At 44.4% G+C, this 19705-nt stretch overlaps 1 protein-coding gene across 1 annotated transcript in view; it reads left to right on the forward strand.

Moving 5' to 3' along the window:
• Nucleotides 1-19705, forward strand: part of RBPJ (recombination signal binding protein for immunoglobulin kappa J region) — a 263865-nt gene that overhangs the window by 31183 nt on the left and 212977 nt on the right. The gene's annotated exons all lie outside the window — the stretch shown is intronic.

Here is a 19705-nt window from a genome sequence, read left to right on the forward strand (position 1 = left end):
TTGCCATTTTGATCTTTTCTTTTTTGAGACAGAGTCTTGCTCAGTTACCCAGGCTGGAGTGCAGTGGTGTGATCTTGGCTCACTGCAACCTCCACCACCCGGGTTCAAGCAATTCTTCTGCCTCAGCCTCCTGAGTACCACCACGCCTGGTTAATTTTTGTATTTTTAGTAGAGACAGCATTTCACCATATTGGCCAGGCTGGTCTCAAACTCCTGACCTCGTGATCCGCCCACCTTGGCCTCTCAAAGTGCTGGGATTACAGGTGTGAGCCACTGTTCCTGGCTCATTTTAACCATTTTGAAGTGTACCGTTCTGTGGCATGAAGTAAATTTATTTATATTGTGATGTACCCATCACTACCATTCATCTCCTCTCCAGGACTTTTTCTTCTTCCCCAACTACAGCTCTGCACCCATTAAACCCCTCATTCCTAGAAAATTCTTAGCAAGGAGAAATGCAAGAAGTCAGCTGTGGGAAGTCATCAGGAAGGAGCGATTAAGAATTCCTGCCCTTGAAATTTGCTGCTTTTGTCATCTGTCCTAAAGTTAGACATTGTGCCATTAGGGAGTTATTCTTGAGGTTTTGTAAATCTTGGGGACTTTAAGAGCCCAGCCTTACACGTAGATGGAGTATGTGTGGAGGATCCGGGGAGGGTTCAGAGGGAAAACTGGAAGCCTGGCCCCAAGAACCCCTCTCACTGTAACGTCCCCCTAGCTTGGAACTGCCATCATTCATTAGCTCCACAAATACTGATGCATGCCCATTGTGTACCTGGCACTGTGGAGGCTTTGAGGACCTGCTGATGAGCGCTATTTTTAAGGCCAGTGGGTAAACAGTGTGGCAGTCTGTGCTGTGGAAAGAGAAGTGCTCTATACTCTGGGAATACATCCAAGGGGTTCCAGGAATGCTTCCCAGGAGAAACAACATCTAAACCCAGGCCTAAACTTTGAGCGGGGTTAGCTAAATGAAAGGGTTTGTGGGGGAAAGGCAGGGAGATGGCAGGAAGATGGTTCCAGGAGAAAGAACTGTGTGTGTAAGACTAGAATGTAGATATCTAGGTGAGGAACTACATGATGATCAAGAGGGAGGATAAAGCATGACCCGGAGAGGGTGAGGAGAGAGAAGGCTCCAGGGATGCACAGACTAACATATGGAAAAAATGCTCAGCATCACTAATGATCAGGGAAATGCACATCAGAACCACGGCATGGTGCCACCTTCCTCCTGCAAGAATGGCCATAGTCAAAACATCAAAAAATAATAGATGTTGGCGTGGATGTGGTGAAAAGGGGACACTTTTACACCATTGGTGGGAATATAAACTAGGACATATGGAAAGCAGTGTGGAGATTCCCGAAGGAGCTGAGAGCAGACCTACTATTTGATCCAGCAATCCCACTACTGGGTATCTATCTAGAGGAAAAAAAAAGTCATTATATGAAAAAGATACTTGTACACACATGTTTATACCAGCACAATTCACAACTGCAAAAATAGGGAACCAGCCCTAATGCCCATCAGTCAATGCATGGATAAAGAAAATGTGGTATATATACACCATGGAATACTACGCAGCCATAAAAGGAATGAAATAATGACATTCCCAATAGTGTGGATGAAATTAGAGACTGTTATTCTAAGTGAAGTAACTCAGGAATGAAAAACCAAACATTGCATGTTCTCTCATAAGTATGAACTAAGCTATGAGGCTGCAAAGACATAGGAATGATATAATGGACTTTGGGGACTCAGGGGAAAGTGTTGGAGGGAGGGATAAAAGACTACACATTGGGTGCAGTGTACACTGCTTGGGGGATGGGCGTACATAATCTCAAAATCACCACTAAAGAATTTATTCAAATAATCTAACACTACCTGTTCCCCAAAAACCTATTGTAATCAAAAATATATATTTTTGTACACAATATATATATATATATATATATTTTTGTACACAATATATATATATATATATATATTTGTGTACAGGATCCGACAGGCAGGACTTGAAAACCAAATTAAGGAACTGGAACTTCATTCAGGCAGCAACCAGGAGCCACAGGAGGATTGTAAGCCAGGAGGTACCGTAATCAGACTTGCATTTCAAGAAATGTGGAGGATGGAAAGGAAGAAGGGCAATGCTGGTTGATTTTGTAAGCCAGGCCATAGGTGAGGGTGCTCTGAACCAAGAGAGGTGTGCAGATGAGGAACAGGGAAGACAAAAGTCATGAGCAATGCCTGGGTCCCCAGATGGACGACTGAATGGCTGGTGGTTTCATCCACACATTGCCTGAGATAAGAGACCCTGGGAGAGGAGCTGGCTCGGGTGTGAGCTGAATCAGTTCCATTTCGGACAAGTTCAGGTGAGGGTTCTGCGAAATGGGCAAGGGAAGAGGTCGAGGACATGGGGAGAAGGGACTGCTAGAATAATCCTTTCCTTTCCGGTATGCGGGGATTAGAGACAGTGAGGAAAGAAAAGGTTGATAAGAGAGCAAGTTAACCTCGGGATAACAAGTATTCACTAACAGGAGGGCGAGGAAATACACACACATGTCAGAAACACGAAACGGTGTTGGAACGCAGGACAATGCCGCTGTGGGCCAATTCTTCTCGGTCAGCAGAAACTAAAAGTCTAGAGTTAACCTGGGGTGGCTAGGGAGGGGAGAGGCAGAATCACTGCAAATGAGCTTTACAGTTCAGACCTGATGCGGAAATTTTAAGTTTCATTATCACAGAGACTATTTCTCCATGGGCAAGTCTGGCACAGATTTGGCCCTTTCCAAAACCTGGCAAGTGGTTTCTTTTGGGGGTGTTGAACATGTCCTGGAATCAGACAGTGATGGTTGTTGCACAACCTTGGGAAGGTACTAAAAACCACTGAATTGTACACTTTGAAAGGGTGAAATTTATGATATGTGAATTATATCTCAATTTTTAAAATTCTTAAAACACATGCACACAATCCTGGCCAGGACCATTCTGTCGAGTTGATGCTGTGGCTCGTTTCTTCCATAAATGCTTCTTGGGGAACCTGCGCCCTGTGATTCAGTCCTGCTGTGGATGACGGAAGCCGGCACCATCCTCCCTCCAGCAACCTTTTCACATCAAGTTCTGCCGGTTCTCATTCTCACGTTCACCTCTAGCATCTCTTCACCACCTCAAGGGCAGTGTCTGCAGACCTGGTGGGAGGTGTGTTTGCCATTGAGGAACTTAAAATGTTGTACAGAAAACAGGACTTTGGATGAAGTTAGCAAAGCCAGTAGTCCTTGTTTTTACAGTCACGGTTATGATGCAAAACTTTAATTTTAGAAGATATTGTTGGCATTTTACTCTGTCTCTGAACTGTGGTTAGATGTGGGCCTTAATGCTTTACTGACTACTCATCATAATAACTCCTTGAAATGGCGATATTATTATTCCAGGAGGTTATTGAGGTATACAAAGGTGACTAACTTTACCAAGGTCCACAACTGGTGGCAGAGCCCAGATTTAAACCCAAGGAATCATGGCCAGGGACGGTGACTCATACCTGTAATCTCAGAACTTTGGGAGACTGAGGTGGAAAGATCACCTGAGCCCAGGAGTTTGTGATCAACCTGGGCAACACAGGGAGACCCTGTGTCTAGAAAAAAATAAAAAGAAATTAGCCAGGCAATGGTGGTGCATGCCTGTGGTCCCAGCTATCTGGAAGGCTGAGGTGGGAGGATCACTTGAGCCCAGGTCATAGCTGCAGTCAGCCGTGGTTGCATCACTGTACTCCAAAGCAAGACTTTCTATCTCAAAACAATAAAAAACCCAAGCAATCAGACCCAAAGCTCACTGTACTATCCTCCCATATAATAGGTGCCCACAAATCTCATCTTCAGGTCTCAGGTTAGCCATTGTTTCATCTCAGGAGCCTCTATGACCCCTTAGTATGATTAGGTACCTCTTGTCTATGGCCGTCTAATTCCTGCACTTCACCTCTCTCATGTTATTTATCACATCAAGCTGTAAATTGCTTCTTTACCTGACTGTACCTAGTTTGTAAATGGTGTGAGTGCAGGGATCACATCTACCTTGTTCTCTAATGTATCCCCATGCTTGGTGTATGAATGTTGTTCCAAAATCAAATTGAATGAATAAACGAATGAGTATCTATTTACTATCTTTTACTCTTGAGATAATTTTTGGGGTCTCTCTACTCCATAATTTCCCAAAAAAAGGTTTGGAAATTTGTTCTGCTTTGTCACCAATAATGCACATACTATAAAGCTCTCCCCCACTAATCGGTTTCTTTCCAAGTGTTTGATGCTTTTCTCATTTTGTGACTCAGACTTGTTGACTGGTTTTTGCCTCTGGGATCTGTCCTCCTGGTTTTAATTGTGGTCCCAAACTTGTGGTGTAATTAGGATATTGGAGATGGAAAAAGAATGGTGTAACTTTTACTTAACTGGGTGACATAGCTGAATAGGCATTTCATAAGTCCCTCTGTGGTACTCAAGAACAAAGAGCTTTAGCTTGGTTACAGTGACTCTTTGTAAAAAAAAAAAGTCATGGAACTCCCTTTACAGGTGCCAAAATTTTCCTCCCCAAGATGGTATCAGTGTGACTCCAAGGACCGGGTGGGCTTTATCCTCATTTTCTATTTTCACTCCATGGCTTCATTGCAAAACCCCCCACCCTTCTCCCACTTTTACCTCTACCTTCCGTTTTCACCCTCAACACACATGACCTGCAATTTACAATCCCTGGAAGCAAAAAGTACACTGCTATAAATCTCAATGCCTTAACAATGAGATTTAGGTAGACTGTTCTGTCATACCCTGGAGTGCAAACAGGTGATATTTCTCTAATGTTCTAAACCAAGTTACACCTACCTCATGCCCTCCACTCAAAAGAGCCAAGAGTTGCCAAATCTCTGAAGTTTTTTGTGGCTTATTCTTGCCCCCTGGGTCACACAAGAAACTCAAGGCTTACACAAATCAGAAATTTGCAGGGAGAGCTCTGGCCCTCCATCCATTATTTCAATGATACCCATGAGCTGCCAGTTACAAAATTCAACACTAACTTTTCAGGCTTCATCTACTCCAACCATCAGCAGCACTGAACATGGTTGATTTCTCCTTTTTCCTCAAAAAACTTTCTTTCCCATTCTCTGGCTTGTCCTTCACTTTTTCTGACCACTTCTTCTCAACAGTTTGCTGATTCCTCCTCATCTTCTCTAATTTCGAAGCTAGGGTATCCCAAGCCTCCACTTTTAGCCTTCTTTTCTACCTTCACTCATTCTCTAGAGGAGCTCATCTTGTCCACAGCTCTAAATGCCATCAACCTACATTGATCATTTTCAAAGGAACCTCCAGTTCCAACTTCTTCCTTCAATGCTTGGCCGCTATAGGCTGCCTACTTGACACCTCCATTTACATGTCCAATAGACAACTCAAATTCAACATATCTAAAACCTCATCTCTCCTTCCCCCCAACCCAGCTTCATCCTCACTCTTTCCTATCTCAATAAATGACAATTTCATTGGCACTGTTTGCTTAGGCTAAAAACCTTGGAGTCATTCTTGACTATCAATTCTCTCTTTTTAAAAATCCCACATTCAATCCACAGCAAATCTGGTTGTCTCTTTTTAGAAATATATTTCTCAGTCGGGTGCAGTGACTCATGGCTGTAATCCCAGCACTTTAGGAGGTCAAAGTGGGTGAGCCCAGTAGTTTGAGACCAGCCTAGACAACAAGGCTAAATCCTGTCTCTACAAAAACATACAAACATCATCCAGGAGTGGTGGTATGCACCCGTAATCCCAGCTACTTGGGAGGCTGAGGCACGAGAATCGCTTGAACACAGGAGGTGGAGGGTGCAGTGAGCTGAGATCACGCCACTGCACTCCAGCCTGGGCAACAGAGTAACAGAACCATACTCTCTCAAAACAAAACAAAAAGAAAGAAAGAAAGGAAATATAATTTGGTCCACCCTAGTCCGAGTCATCAGCATATTTTTGCTAAAAAGGGTCTGTCTGTTTCAGGTCCATTCTTATCCACATAGTGTGTCTTCACGTAGTGGCCAGAATGATTGTTGGAAATCAAAACTCAAACTTGTATGCTCAGAATTATCTAATAGTTTTTCATTACTGTGAGAATAAAATGGAAGCACTGCACAAGGATCTGCACAACACCTATATGATGTGGCCCTCTCTTTCTCGAACAGTCTTTCCAATGTGCCCCATGGCTCGTTTCCTCATCTTCTTCATGTCTTTATTCAAATGCAACCTTCTTTTCAGGCCCCTCCCTGACCACCGCACATTCAGTAGGGTCTCCATACCCCTGTGTCTCTGTCCTCTTGCCAGCTTTATTCTTCTTCATGGCCTTCAGCGTGATCTGTCATAAATTTATTTATCTGTCTGTCTACCTCCCCTAACAGGTAAGTTCAGTGAGAGAAGGGACTTCTCTCTGTTTTGTTCCTGGCTCTGTCCTTCACCCTTGCTGCTATCTGTGGGATCAACCACATAAAGGTGGTGGCTGCTAGCAGCATCTCCCTCTCTGACCTCTGCCAAGTTTCCCACATCTGCCCTGTTATGAGAAGCCCTCACAGCTTAGCGTACAGCCGTCTCATGCAATACCCGTGCCCTTCAGGGGTCCAACACTGACACAGAGCATAGGTCTCTGCCACCTTCAGAACTGCCCACTCCACACCTCCTCCCTGTCCTGCAGATGAGAATTTCACCACCGCCGTTCAAATATGCACACATATTGCTTTACTTCTCCCCTGGAGGGGAGGAGAAGACTGAGAGACTGGTTGATGTCAACTTGCTAGAAAAGCTCTCTGCAGAAGAAGTGATCTAGAGTGACAGAAGTGTCGCTAATTCTAAGTTGTGTTCTCACGACACAATTAGAAAGTAACTTCTGAAAGTACTACTTTTATGGAAAAAAAATAAGCTGTTAAAAAAGGAGATTATAGGTTAATTTAATTGGGAAAATGGGCAATTGACAGAGACCATTACCCTAACATATATATGTGTTAGTGTGTGTATATATATATATATATATATACACACATATACACATACACACACACATATATACATACACACATATACATATACACATATATATATATATATATTTAGGTTTTGGGGTACATGTGAAGAACATGTAGGATTGTTGCATAGGTACATACATGGCAATGTGGTTTGCTGCCTTCCTTCCCTAGTATTTTAACTTTTTAAAAAATTTACTTCTACATTTTGTAATATAAAAATGTCTATTTTAAATTTAGAATGTTATACGTACCAAAAGTATGCAGCCAAATCGATCAGATCAAACCATTTTACCTGGAGTTTGGTACTGGTTTTTATTTCTCTGATTCTGTGTGAGAAAAATAAAGACAACTGAATTTCCAAAAAGTAAAAATAAATAAATAAAAATAAACTCTGGAGGCAGGCCAGGCACGGTGGCTCATGCCTCTAATCCCAGCACTTTGGGAGGCTGAGGTGGATGGATCACTTGAGGTCAGGAGTTCAAGACAGGCTGGCCAACATGGCGAAACGCCGTCTCTACTAAAAATACAAAAATTGGGCAGACATGATGGCGTGTACCTATAATCCCAGCTATTCGGGAGGCTAAGGCATGAGAATCACTTGAACCTGGGAAGTGGAGGTTGCAGTGAGCCAAGATTGTGCCACTGCGCTCCAGCCTGGGTGACAGAGTGAGGCTCCATCTCAAAAATAAAAATAAAGCTCTGGGGCAAATTGCTAAGGTCCAAATCCTGGTCACTCAACAATGGTGAGGCTTGGGGCAAGTTTCTTAACCTCTCTGTGTCTTTGTGTCCTCATCTTCAAAATAGAGATGATAATAAGAGTCTCATCCTTATGGATCTGTTGTGAGGATAAGTTAATCTATGCTAAGTGCTTAGAATCATACTTAGCAAACGTGCTTGCCATTATTTTTGTAAGATGTCAGTTTCTTCCTTAAGGAGGTGAACTATGGAGTAAGAGGTGGGGTTTTTTTCTCCCTAGGTATTCTACACTACAAGGGGGAAGAAGGAGGGAAGGAAGAAAGGAGGAAGGAAAGAAGGAAGGAAGGGAAAAAGGAAAAAGGGAGGGAAGGAAGGAAGGAAGGAGGGAAGGAAGGGAAAAATGAAGGAAGGAGGGAAGGAAGGAAGGGAAGGAGGGAAGGTGGAAGGGTGGAAGGGAGGGAGGGAGAAAGGAAGGAAGGAAGGAAAGAAAGAAGGAAGGAAGGAAGGAAAGAAGGGAGAGAGGGAGGGAGGGGAAAAAGGAGTGAGGAAAATGAAAAAGAGGGAGGAAAGGAGAAATAAAAGCTAATGCTGTGCAAGCAACAGACAGATACACAGATTGATTTCTCATTAAACCCCAGTTAATGCAGATAGAGTAAAATGTCACATAAAGGACATTCATATTGAGGAGAGATGGGCTTTATAACCCTCAGAGCTTCTGTTACCCTTGAGTTGAAGATAAGTGTAGAATTGCTGTGAGGAATAAATTCTCTTCTTCACCAAATCCTGCCTGGATGCTTCTCAGGTGCCAGGGCTGCGAACAGCAAGCAAGACACAAGTTAACCACAGCCAAGCACAATGTCGATCTCGAAGTGCATGCTTAATGAATGTACCTATTATTCTTGAAGTGAAGTTGTTTTAGCCTGGGGTGCAGGTAAGGAGGAGGGAGTTCTCAAATTAATAGTATTAATTGAATTCTTTCTTAAATCCCTGCCCATTCTCACTTGCAAAGGTTTCTATGTACAATCCTGCCTCCTCCAGCAGTCTTCTCTGTGCAAAACTGGCTTTGCCCAGGATCTTGGCACAGGAGAAGGCTGAGCAGGGATGGGGCCTGTGAGAGCCAGGGGTCCACACAGGCAGCCCCCTAGGGATTTCCTGCTTCCTGCCACCAGAGCAATGGGCCTTCCAGGGAGGGCATGGCATCTTAGGTGTGAGCTGGGAAGGGCAGGAGTCCCAAGGGGCGCATTCCTGGATATGCAGAATGGTTTCTGGCCAGCAGTGTCTGCCAGGACACCCTGAGTCTGCTCAGTAAAGACTGTCAGAGTTCAGGAAATGATTTGCAGAGAAGGTGCCCTACTGGTCCTTGGGGAGGGGTCATTGCAGCCCAGACATCTGTGCAGTTATGCAATGTGCTTATGAGCCTGGGTGGCCCTTCTGGCCATCCGCTGGGGATGGGACTGCTGGTGGGGACCCTGGTAGATGTGGCCTTGCAGGGGTGCAGCACACTGAGATGAGATGATCTGGGGAGGCTCACTGTTGTGTCCAAGTTAGAAGTGACACAGCTCAGCAGTGGGACACACAAGGGAAATCCCAATACTTTACCAGCTGTGAGACACCTGGCCTCAGGTTTCTTTTTTTTGTTTTTTTTAATTGTACTTTAGGTTCTGGGGTACATGTGCAGATCATGCAGGATTGTTGCGTAGGTACATTCATGGCAAGGTGGTTTGCTGCCTCCATCCCCCCATCACCTATACCTGGCGCTTCTCCCCACATTATCCCTCCCCACCCTCCCTCCCGCTATTCCTCCCCTAGCCCCCCTCAGTGGACCCTGGTGTGTGATGCTCCCCTCTCTGTGTCCACGTGTTCTCATTGTTCAACACCCGCCTATGAGTGAGAACATGCGGTGTTTGATTTTCTGTTCTTGTGTCAGTTTGCTGAGAATGATGGTTTTCTTAGCATGAACATAGCGCTGCTCATAAAATGGTTGTGAGGGTTCAATAAAATGCATCATACAAAGTGTGTAGCGTAAAGCATGGTAGACAGTAAGCGCTCAATAAACGTTAACGGTAGCCTCATTTTATTACCTTTAGAATGTGCCCTGGCACGTTCTTTCTGAGTTGGGCTAAATATAGCCTCACCCCCTGCGCTCATTTCACTAGAGACACCGGTCAGAAAACTGTGAGAATCTGGCAAGTGCAGAGTTGGCCACCTTTCCAAAGGGATGTGCCAAGGTCCTGGCCTCCGCGCCAGGGGCCACGTGGCTGGAAGGAGCCGTCTCTGGGAGCAGAGTTACGACTGCAGGATGGGGGAGGGGCTCAGTTAGGGGCCCAGGTCTCCCGTTGGCCACCAGGAGCACAGGGAGGGGGTCAGCCAGCAGGGTCTCAGAACAGGCATGCAGTGACAGCTCTTGGCTCAGTCTTTCTCAAGCAGTGGCAGGTGTGCACTTAACTTTAGCAAGGAGAGGGACGTGGGAGCAGCCCTGGCCCTGAGCCATCTTTCACCGCCAGCTGCCAGTGTGGAGTATAGGACGTTACCTCACCCTCTGCACATTGTAGAAGAACCCAACACAGATGATGGAGGGCCCACGAGGCTGGATTAGCAGCTGTGGTTCTGGAGTCAGACTCCTGGGGTGACAACGTGGGATTCCTTTTGAGCTTTTCTTATTGCCCCACCACACAGTCCTACATTGCTTCAGTTGTCAAGCTTTCAAATGGGAGCTGGGCGGCATGGCATGAGCCTGTAATTCCAGCTACCTGGGAGGCGGGGGTTCCAGACCAGCCTGGGCAACATAGAGAGACCCCATCTAAGAAAAAATAATTTTTTTTTGAGACAGAGTTTCACTCTACGGCCCAGGGTAGAGTGCAGTAGTATAATCTCGGCTCACTGTAACCTCCGCTTCCCAGTTTGAAGCAATTCCTCCGCCTCAGCCTCCTGAATAGCTAGGATTACAGGCATGCACTACTACTCCTGGCTAATTTTTGTATTTTTAGTAGAGATGGGGTTTCACCATCTTGGCCAGGCTGGTCTCGAACTCCTGACCTCAAGGGATCTGCCTGCTTTATCCTTCCAAAGTGTTGGGATTACAGGCTTAAGCCACAGTGCCCAGCCTAAAAAAAATTTTTTTAAGAAAAAAAAGGGCAGGGCACTGTGGCTCACACCTGTAATCCCAGCACTTTGGGAAGCCGAGGCGAGTGGATCACCTGAGGTCAGATGTTTCAGACCAGCCTGACCAACACAGAGAAACCCTGTCTCTACTAAAAATACAAAATTAGCCAGGCATGGTGGCACATACCTGTAATCCCAGCTTCTCAGGAGGCTGAGGCAGGAGAATTTCTTGAACTCAGGAGGTGGAGGTTGTGGTAAGCTGAGATCGTACCATTACACTCTAGCCTGGGCAACAAGAGTAAAACTCTTGTCTCAAAAAAAAAAAAAAAGAAAACTTCTAAATGAAACTCAAAGCCAAAATTACGAAGAATAAGTAACCCATTAAGTCCGTTGAGTTGAATAAATATCATATATGCATATTTTCTTTTTTTTTTTTTTTTTGAGACAGAGTCTTGCTCTGTCGCCAGGCTGGAGTGCAGTGGTGCAATCCTGGCTCACTGCAACCTCTGCCTGCTGGGTTCAAGCGATTCTTCTGCCTCAGCCTCCCGAGTAGCTGGGACCACAGGTGTGTGCCACCACACCTGGGTAATTTTCTTGTATTTTTAGTAAAGATGGGGTTTCACCATGTTGTCCAGGATGATCTCGATCTCTTGACCTCGTGATCCGCCCATCTCGGCCTCCCAAAGTGCTGGGATTACAGGGGTGAGCCACTGCACCCAGCCGCATATTTTCTTTATAAATTGCAGGTAGATAAACATGTGGCATGTAGTCTTATACCTAACATAAATGGATAGTACGGCAGTCTCCATGAAGACACTAAAAGCTTTACTACTTTTCTGACACATCCCAACGGCCACTATTGCCTCCCTCTTCTCCCCAAAATGAAAAGATCTCGAACATTCTAAGGTAGACAGTTCCATCATGGCTGCAATGATTATTTTCTTTCAAAGCAATCATTTGCATTTACCAAGACTGATTTATTTTTGTTTAGTGTTTTTTCACCCTTGGTGTGACAAGTCTCAGTGATAACTTTAGCAAGAAGAGGGACTGTGACTATCCTTGTGAAATTAGGAGTTGCTTCAAATGGTCTTCCTCCTCCATGGGTCCAGATTTCTTCCTCTTCCTTCCCAGGAGCTCACTGCAGCACTCTGCTCTCCGAGAGTTTATGTGTAACTTCCTTTGCTGTGGAGGCCAGGCTCTAGGTTAACTTCTGGAAGTATCTTTGGAAAGTAATTCTCAGGCATAACTCCAAGAAAAAGAGACACATGGTGAGGAACTGACATAATTTTTTAACACCACAACCAGCATATTTCTGCAGGCAACAGCAGCCAACATGGGTTGCCAAGACCAATATTGATCTAGTCCTTCATCCAATCAACAAATGCCATTGTTTATAAGATATAATTTTTCTTGGTTAAAGTTCAAAGTTAAACTCCAAGGATTTTCAAAACTATAAAAATGAGAGGCTTTCATACCCTCAAAAAAAAAAAAAAAATCCTGGCCAGTTTTCCTCCTTCATGGGTTTTCGCAGTCACTACAAGAAACACAGCCAAGAAAACATTTTTTTGGTCTCTTTTTTTTTTTTTTTCTGAATTCGGGCAGTTTTTTAAAGCAGGATTGTACTAAATGTCTATGTAAAGGTCCCCTAAAATTCTGTACCTGTTCTGAAAATCACGAACGCCAGTTGCACAGGTGACTTAAGGCCTGCTTTTCTTCCCCAGAGCTGCCCACCTGCATAATTCCATAAATCAGTTTCCCCTTTTCCAGGTTTAGATTCAAGCCGTCTCTCCTTTCCCACCTCTCCTTTTAATATGGAAATGACAGAGTTTTACTGAGCCCCTGGAGTAAGGCACAGGGTTTTACGGTTCTCTTCTGATTCTGAAATGGAAAACCTTAGCAAATAAATGGTGAGCAGATGGTGCCTTGTAAACCAGTTCCTCATGATTCTTCCTGATCCACTTATGGGAGCCGCTGTCAGCAGTGAGCAGGCCGGGTTTGGGCTGCAGAACCAAGGCGGGATAATAATGAGATTTGTGAGCTGTCAAGTTGGGCAGTGTCTTGTTTAAAAAAAAAATGCAACAACAACCAAAAAAAAAACAGGGTTAACAGAGGTCACACCTCCTTCTCCATGTCAGCCTTCCCCGAAATGCACCTTGCGAAGTGGATTGTACACACACGGTGGTGTTAGCTGATTGATGGATTGATTGGTTCATTTTGGATACCAACATTATACTGATTCATTCCTATGGAGATGTCTTAGCTCACTTTTCTAGTTTGGAGAAAGTGTGAACTAAGGATAAAGGTGAGCATTTGTTCTGGACACAGATGTATGTTGAACTCCTATCCTATGCCAAGCTCTTGTTTAGGCACTTAGGGTACATCCCCAAATACAACAGAGAAGCAATGCCTGCCCTTGGGGAGCCGATGCTCTGACGGGAGAAGGGAGTAAACCGCCAAAAATGATTGCATTTTTAGAGGAGATGCTTTGAGTCTGTTTATACGTGATCACAGGGAAGTCAGGCAAGTTATGACTCTGCACTTGGACACAGCAATGGGATTCTGGAAACCACAGCAACACACCAAACGCATGAGCCATCAGGAGGCCGGGAAGTGAGAAGCTCATTTTGAGCAGAGACATGTTGTATCAGCACTGACAGCTCACACCTGTATGGAGCTCTCCAGTTTGCCAAGAGCTTTCCACAGACACTGCTTCCTATGGTCCTCACAATCGCCCTGCCAGATGGGCAGTGATTCGCCTTTCAGTCCTGTAGATAAGGAAACCAGGATTTCAAGACGAAGAATGACTTCCACAAGGTCATGCAACCCACGTGGCAGGGCTGGGCTTTAAGTGCAGCAGAATAATAGCAACAGTGTTTGCTACAATAGTGTTTACTACATGCTTGGTGCTATGCTAAGTGCTCTATATGAAGTAATCCATTTCAGCCCTTAAAACATCTCATTGAGGTAGAGACAACGATTTTCCCATCTTACAGGTGAGATATTTGAGGCACAGAGGTTGAGTCATTTACCTAAGTTCCCACTGATAAAAAGTGGCAGAAGTTTGGATTCCAACCCAGGTCATGCAAACCCAAGCAGCCTCCTAAAATGATAGCTACAGATCTGGGCCCAAGGGCACTGCACTCTCTCAAGCGCAGAAGAGAAGGCTGATCCATTGATAGACTGGCCAGGAACACATGAATAGCCACACAGCCAGAGATGTCACCATCTATCACAAAGAACAATAGTCTTTCTGTGCTAATGATGTCTTTCAAGAGTGATAATGACATCAAGTAAGAGGGAGACAAACTGCAAGGATTTTTAAATTGTCTGAAAATCCCTTTGCCACAAGCCAAATATCCTATTATGGTGAAGCCAGTTTATCTGTTGCTCGTTTGAATTAATAGACCGTGCTTTGCACAATTTTCTTGCTTAATTTTGACCACGCTGTGATCTCTCCCTTCTCTGAAGTCTTGCTATACTCAGCCTCCACAAGACAATATACATGTGAATAGATGTTGCTTCTTTGTACTCTTACATAGGTTGTCCACGGGTGCTCAGACTGTCTCCCCAAACAAATTATAAGACACTCAATGACTGAGAACTCTGCCATACGCCTTCCTTGGCCCTTTAGCCCTAACCTAGGGTGACAGGGATAAGACGGTAGATATTCAATATTTGTTGAATGCTTATAGTCTTCAGTTGGATTCTCAGCTGCTTCTGCAGAAGTATTTGTTCTTGCTCCTTATTCATTTTTTGTTTTGTTACAGCTAGAACTATAAATTTTCAGATATAAAGAGAGTATGTTAGGAAATGTTTAACCACCAGCATTACAGAAAAAAGTATTTACATATATGTATAAAAGCATTTACCATAGTAAAAATACCCTCAAGATGGCCTATGTCAAGCTACAAGCATGACGTCAACGGGCTTGCAAAATGCCTGAAAGTTAAAAGGCTGATTCGATGAAGATGGTGTGGGTGGCTCTCAAACACTGCAGTTTCTTCCAAAATATGATCTTTGCTGAATGTGGTGACTTTCGGTTTTCTGTCTCAATAAAGGCTTTCTTAGTAAAGGATTACACCAGGTTTGCCTAAAATACAAGATTGTTGGTTTGCGTTTATGGTAATTTGAAATACAAACCTAGCAATGCAGCAGTTACTTACTTAGTCATTCCAGGGTCAAGTTGTAGAAAAAGTTTTGTGTTTAAATTAACGTAGCTCAAAAAAAAAAAAAATCAAAATTTAAGCCAATTTGTTTTTTAAGCCAAACAACCAAGTGACATTCTATCTCCTATCTTCTTTCTTCCTTTTCTCCTTTCCTCCTCCTTCCCTCTCTTTTTTCCTTTCTTTTCCCATTACCTCACCTCCCATCCCATTCATACCATTTTCATTTTGGGCGGGAGGTTTTGTTCTTACGGTAACGGTAACGTTTCTGGGTTAAGAAAACACTTTCAAGACCAACAATCTTGCCGACCTAAACCTATATGGGGACCCACTGTAGAGTTTTAAACAACTATTGGATTGATTTTGCCTCTAGCCGATCTTCTGGGAAGGTTTTTTTCTTCTTCTTCAGCTTTTCATTCAGAATCCCTAATGTGTCCTTAATGGAATACAAAACCACAATCATCTTAGAGGATAAAAGATAACTCTCAACACAGATCCAAGAATCTGACAGCGTTCTACAGCTAGGAATGTATTCTTCCCTGAATTTACATTGTAACTGCTGGTTCTCTCCCCTTTCCCACAGGGACAACCCCCTTCTCTTCATTAAACCTCTAGTCGGCCGGGCATGGTGGCTCATGCCTGTAATCCCAGCACTTTGGAAGGCCAAGGCTGATGGATCAGGAGGCCAGGAGTTTGAGACCAGCCTGGCCAACATGGCGAAACCCTGTCTCTACTAAAAATACAAAGATTAGCTGGGTGTGGTGGTGCATGCCTGTAATCCCAGCTACTTGGGAGGCTGAGGCAGAAGAATTGCTTGAACCCGGGAGGCAGAGGTTGCAGTGAGCCAAGACTGCACCACTGCACTCCAGCCTGGGCACCAAAGAGAGACTCTGTCTCAAAAACAAAACAAAACAAAACAGAAAAATCCCTCTAGTTAGGAGAATTTCTATTTGGTGTGATATTTGAGGGAGGGAGAGAGGTTCAGGTCTATCCATACGTAGAAGCTAGCTCCTTTACAACTTCTCTGATGGGACCTACCTGGGTGCAGACAGCAGCAGAAGGCAATCACATCAATTCAAAGCCATTCCCATTGTGTCAAAAACCATTGCTAATATCATTTAAAACAAGCTATATGACATTAATCGTTTTTCAAAAGGAAGGTAACTAAGAACATTTTTGTTTCAAATATCGATCGGGCTTTTAATTAAATTTATCATGGCAAAACTCACTTGTTCTTCATTACACTCGTTCTCAAACCCTTAAGCCGGCTTGCTTTCTCTTTTGTTTTTTCTGCATGTCTAGCTCTTTTATTGGAGTGCCAATGAAAAGCCTAGTTATGGGTATTTTCAACCGAAGACCCTACACAAAGCTTTTCCTGAAGTACTTGGCATTCTCCTCTTGGTTTTGTATTGTGATATTTTTTTCTCCTCAAGTGGTCCATAAGCTTCTTGTAAGCAGAAGCAAAGCATTTCATTCTCCCCATAGAGCCCCTGTGCTTTGCAGAGCACAGGTGTATGGACTCCCATAAGTTTCAAAGCTAGAGGGGTCGTTGGTGAGATTTTCCAACCCAGGTTATTGTTATTTTGATTCATGGAAATAGCCTTACTCAAGGTGTCTGTGAACTCTCTGAAATTATATAGAGTACCATATGCAAGTGTATGCATGCAATTTACATATGCCTAGTAGCACTTTTCTGGGGACAAATGTTCATCAGATTTTCTTTTCTTTTTTTTTTTTTTGAGACAGAGTCTCACTCTGAAACTCAGACTAAAGTGCAGTGGCATGATCTCTACTCACTGCAACCTCCAGGTCCTGGGTTCAAATGATTCTCCTCCTCCCTCAGCCTCCCGAGTAGCTGGGATTACAAGCGCCCACCACTGCACCTGGCTAATTTTTGTTTTTTTAGAAGAGACAGGGTTTCACTATGTTGGCCAGGCTAGTCTTGAACTCCTGACCTCAGGTGATCCACCCACCTCGGCCTCCCAGAGTTTTGGAATTACAGGTGTGAGCCACTGTGCCCAGCCTGATTTTCAAAAATATTAAAGATCTACCACTCTACTCAAGGCCCACACAGCCCCAAAGACAATGCTGTGTCTTCAGTAAGCCCCTAGGGAACTGGGAAGTATTAGAGAGAGAGGAATGGAGTCCCAGAGAGATTAGATATTTACCCAATAAATAATCATTGTATCTCTACAGGGATTGTTATTTGCTCATTTGTATTTGAGATGTATTTCACATACCATAGATTCACCTCTGCAAATGGGTGAAATCAGTAGTTTTTAATATATTCATAAAGTTGTGCAGCCATCACCCATTTCCCATAAGTATGACTTATTGAGAGCCTTTGTGCCAAGCACCATCCTTAGTGCAGTGGATATAGCAGTGAGAACATGAGGGACAACGTGTCTGCCCTCCAGAAACTCACCTTCCATTGGGATAGACAGCAAACAAGGAATCAAATAACTATACCCTATATGTTATAGGTTCAATTGTGGGCCTTTCAAAATTCATATGTTGAAGTCTGAACCTCTAATGCTGCTTCACGTGATATTATTCAGAAACAGGGTCACTGTAGCTGTAATTAGTAAAGAGGAGATCATATGGAGTAGGGTGGACCCCACTGCAGTATGACTGGTGTCCTTAGGAAAAGGGGAAATCTGGACCCAGGGTGAAGTCCACACGAAGAGGAAGGCAGAGATGGGGGTGATGCGCCATACGCCAAGGACCACCAAAGACTGCCAGCAAGCACAGAAGCCAGGGGCAGGGTGGGGACAGGGCAGCCGTCTCAGCCCTCGGAAGGAACCAGCCCTGCTGATGCCCTGCTCTTGGATTTCTAGTCACTCAGTTCGTAGCACTTTTTGTTACAGCAGCCCTAGCAAACTAATACACACGTCACTTCTGCTTGTGATCCTCCCACTATAATGGAAATTTCAGTATCCCGTATGATGGATGGGAAAAGTGGCTAATTTTACTTTTAACATAGGGTGGTCAGGGAAGGTGTGATATTACACACACACAAACACACGCGCAGGTTTCTATCCATGGTTCCTGGCTTATAACTTCCATAGTTCTTGTTACAGTCTATTCTTATATTATTATAATATTGGGGCATTTTAAGCCTCAGAAACAGGCCTCAGAAAACAAAATCTCCCTTCTCATCTTCTCCTGACTGTTTTTTTTTTTTTTTTTTTTTTTTTGAGACAAAGTCTCGTTCTGTCACCCAGGCTAGAGTGCAGTGGCTTGATATTGGCTGACTACAATCTCTACCTCCCGGGTTCAAGCGATTCCTGCCTTCCTTTTTCACATGCTCCTTTTTCTCCTCAAGGCAGGACTTTAATCTTTCACTGCCTTTCTGCCTTGGAGCTGGCTATAAAGAAATTCTCTGACCTACCTTGTCTGATTGTGGTCATAAGACCTTCACTTCAGAAGGGGTCTTGCCCCACAGCGGAAAGGAATGTGGCACAGAGAGGCCAAGCGGAATCTAAACAGACAGGCTTCGCTGGGTTTCCCCACCTGGTCTTTCAGTATGAGATCACACCATTTTTATCCAGTTACATTTCTACATCATTGTCCACCCTTCAACCATGCCCATTCAGTGAAGTCTCCATAAAAGGCCCAAGAGGACAGGGTACAGGAGCTTCTGGACAGCTGAAGTCCTGGAGGCTGCAGGAAGGTGAACAAGAGCTCATCGTCACACACCAGGAGCGGGGCACATCCCAACTCAGCAGGAACGGAGGCTCCTGCGCTTGGGACCCTCCAGGCCTCGTACTATGTGTCTCTTTTTCCAGCTGTATATGTCCTTTAAAATGTCCTCCATAATAAACTGGCAAACATAAGCGTTTCCTTGAGCTCTGTGAGCTACTCTCACAAACGAATCAAGCCTAAAGGACAGGTCATGAGAACCCCAACTTGAAGTCAGTAGGTCAGAAGTTCCACAGGTCCTGGAGCAACAGGACATCTCTCTCCCAGGGGCCTAGCGTCAGAATTGAACTGGACTGGGGGGCACCCAGCTGGTGTCTGCTGCAGAATTGATTGCTTGCTTCCTGGTGGGAAGAAAATCCTCTACATTTCATCACCAAAGTCCTCTGTGTTCTTTGTTATGATTTGAGAGCAGAGAAAAAACTGTTGATTGGTTTTTATTCCTCTGAGAATAAGCCTGACTCAGGAAAATGAGAAGGAGTCAGGTGTTTGAAAGTCTTTGAAAGTCATAAAAGAGCATTCCTGACAGAGGACACAGTAAATGCAAATGCCCCCAGGAAGGAATGAGATGAGAAGATTAGAAGAACAGCAGATGGTGAGTGAGGCTGCACAGCAGTCCTGGGGGAGAGCGGCTCCCCATAAGAATGGAAAGGTAGGCGGGGCTAGACCTAGCATGGCCCAGGAGGTCGCGGAAATGGGCTTGGATTGGCTTCTAACTGCAATGAAAAGCTACCGAAGGATTTCACACCGGAGACTGCCAGGATCAGATTTATTCCTGGAAAGGTGACTCTGGCTGTGGGATGGGGACCAGGTTGTAAGAGAACAGCTGTGACTGTATGGGAAGAGGCCATTGTAGAAGTCCAGGAGGGAGATGACAGCAGCTTGAACTCCAGTGGAGGCTTGGGGGGAGAGAGGCGGACCACCCCAAAATGTGTTCTGAAAATAGATTTGACAGGATTTGCTGATTAGGGTGATGGCAAAGGGGAAAATTAGGGGATGGAGCTACCGCTTTCCAAAATG

The sequence above is a fragment of the Sapajus apella genome, unplaced genomic scaffold, assembly GCF_009761245.1.
Source record: "Sapajus apella isolate SASKATOON/1434 unplaced genomic scaffold, GSC_monkey_1.0 scaffold5, whole genome shotgun sequence".
Lineage (NCBI taxonomy): Eukaryota > Metazoa > Chordata > Mammalia > Primates > Cebidae > Sapajus > Sapajus apella.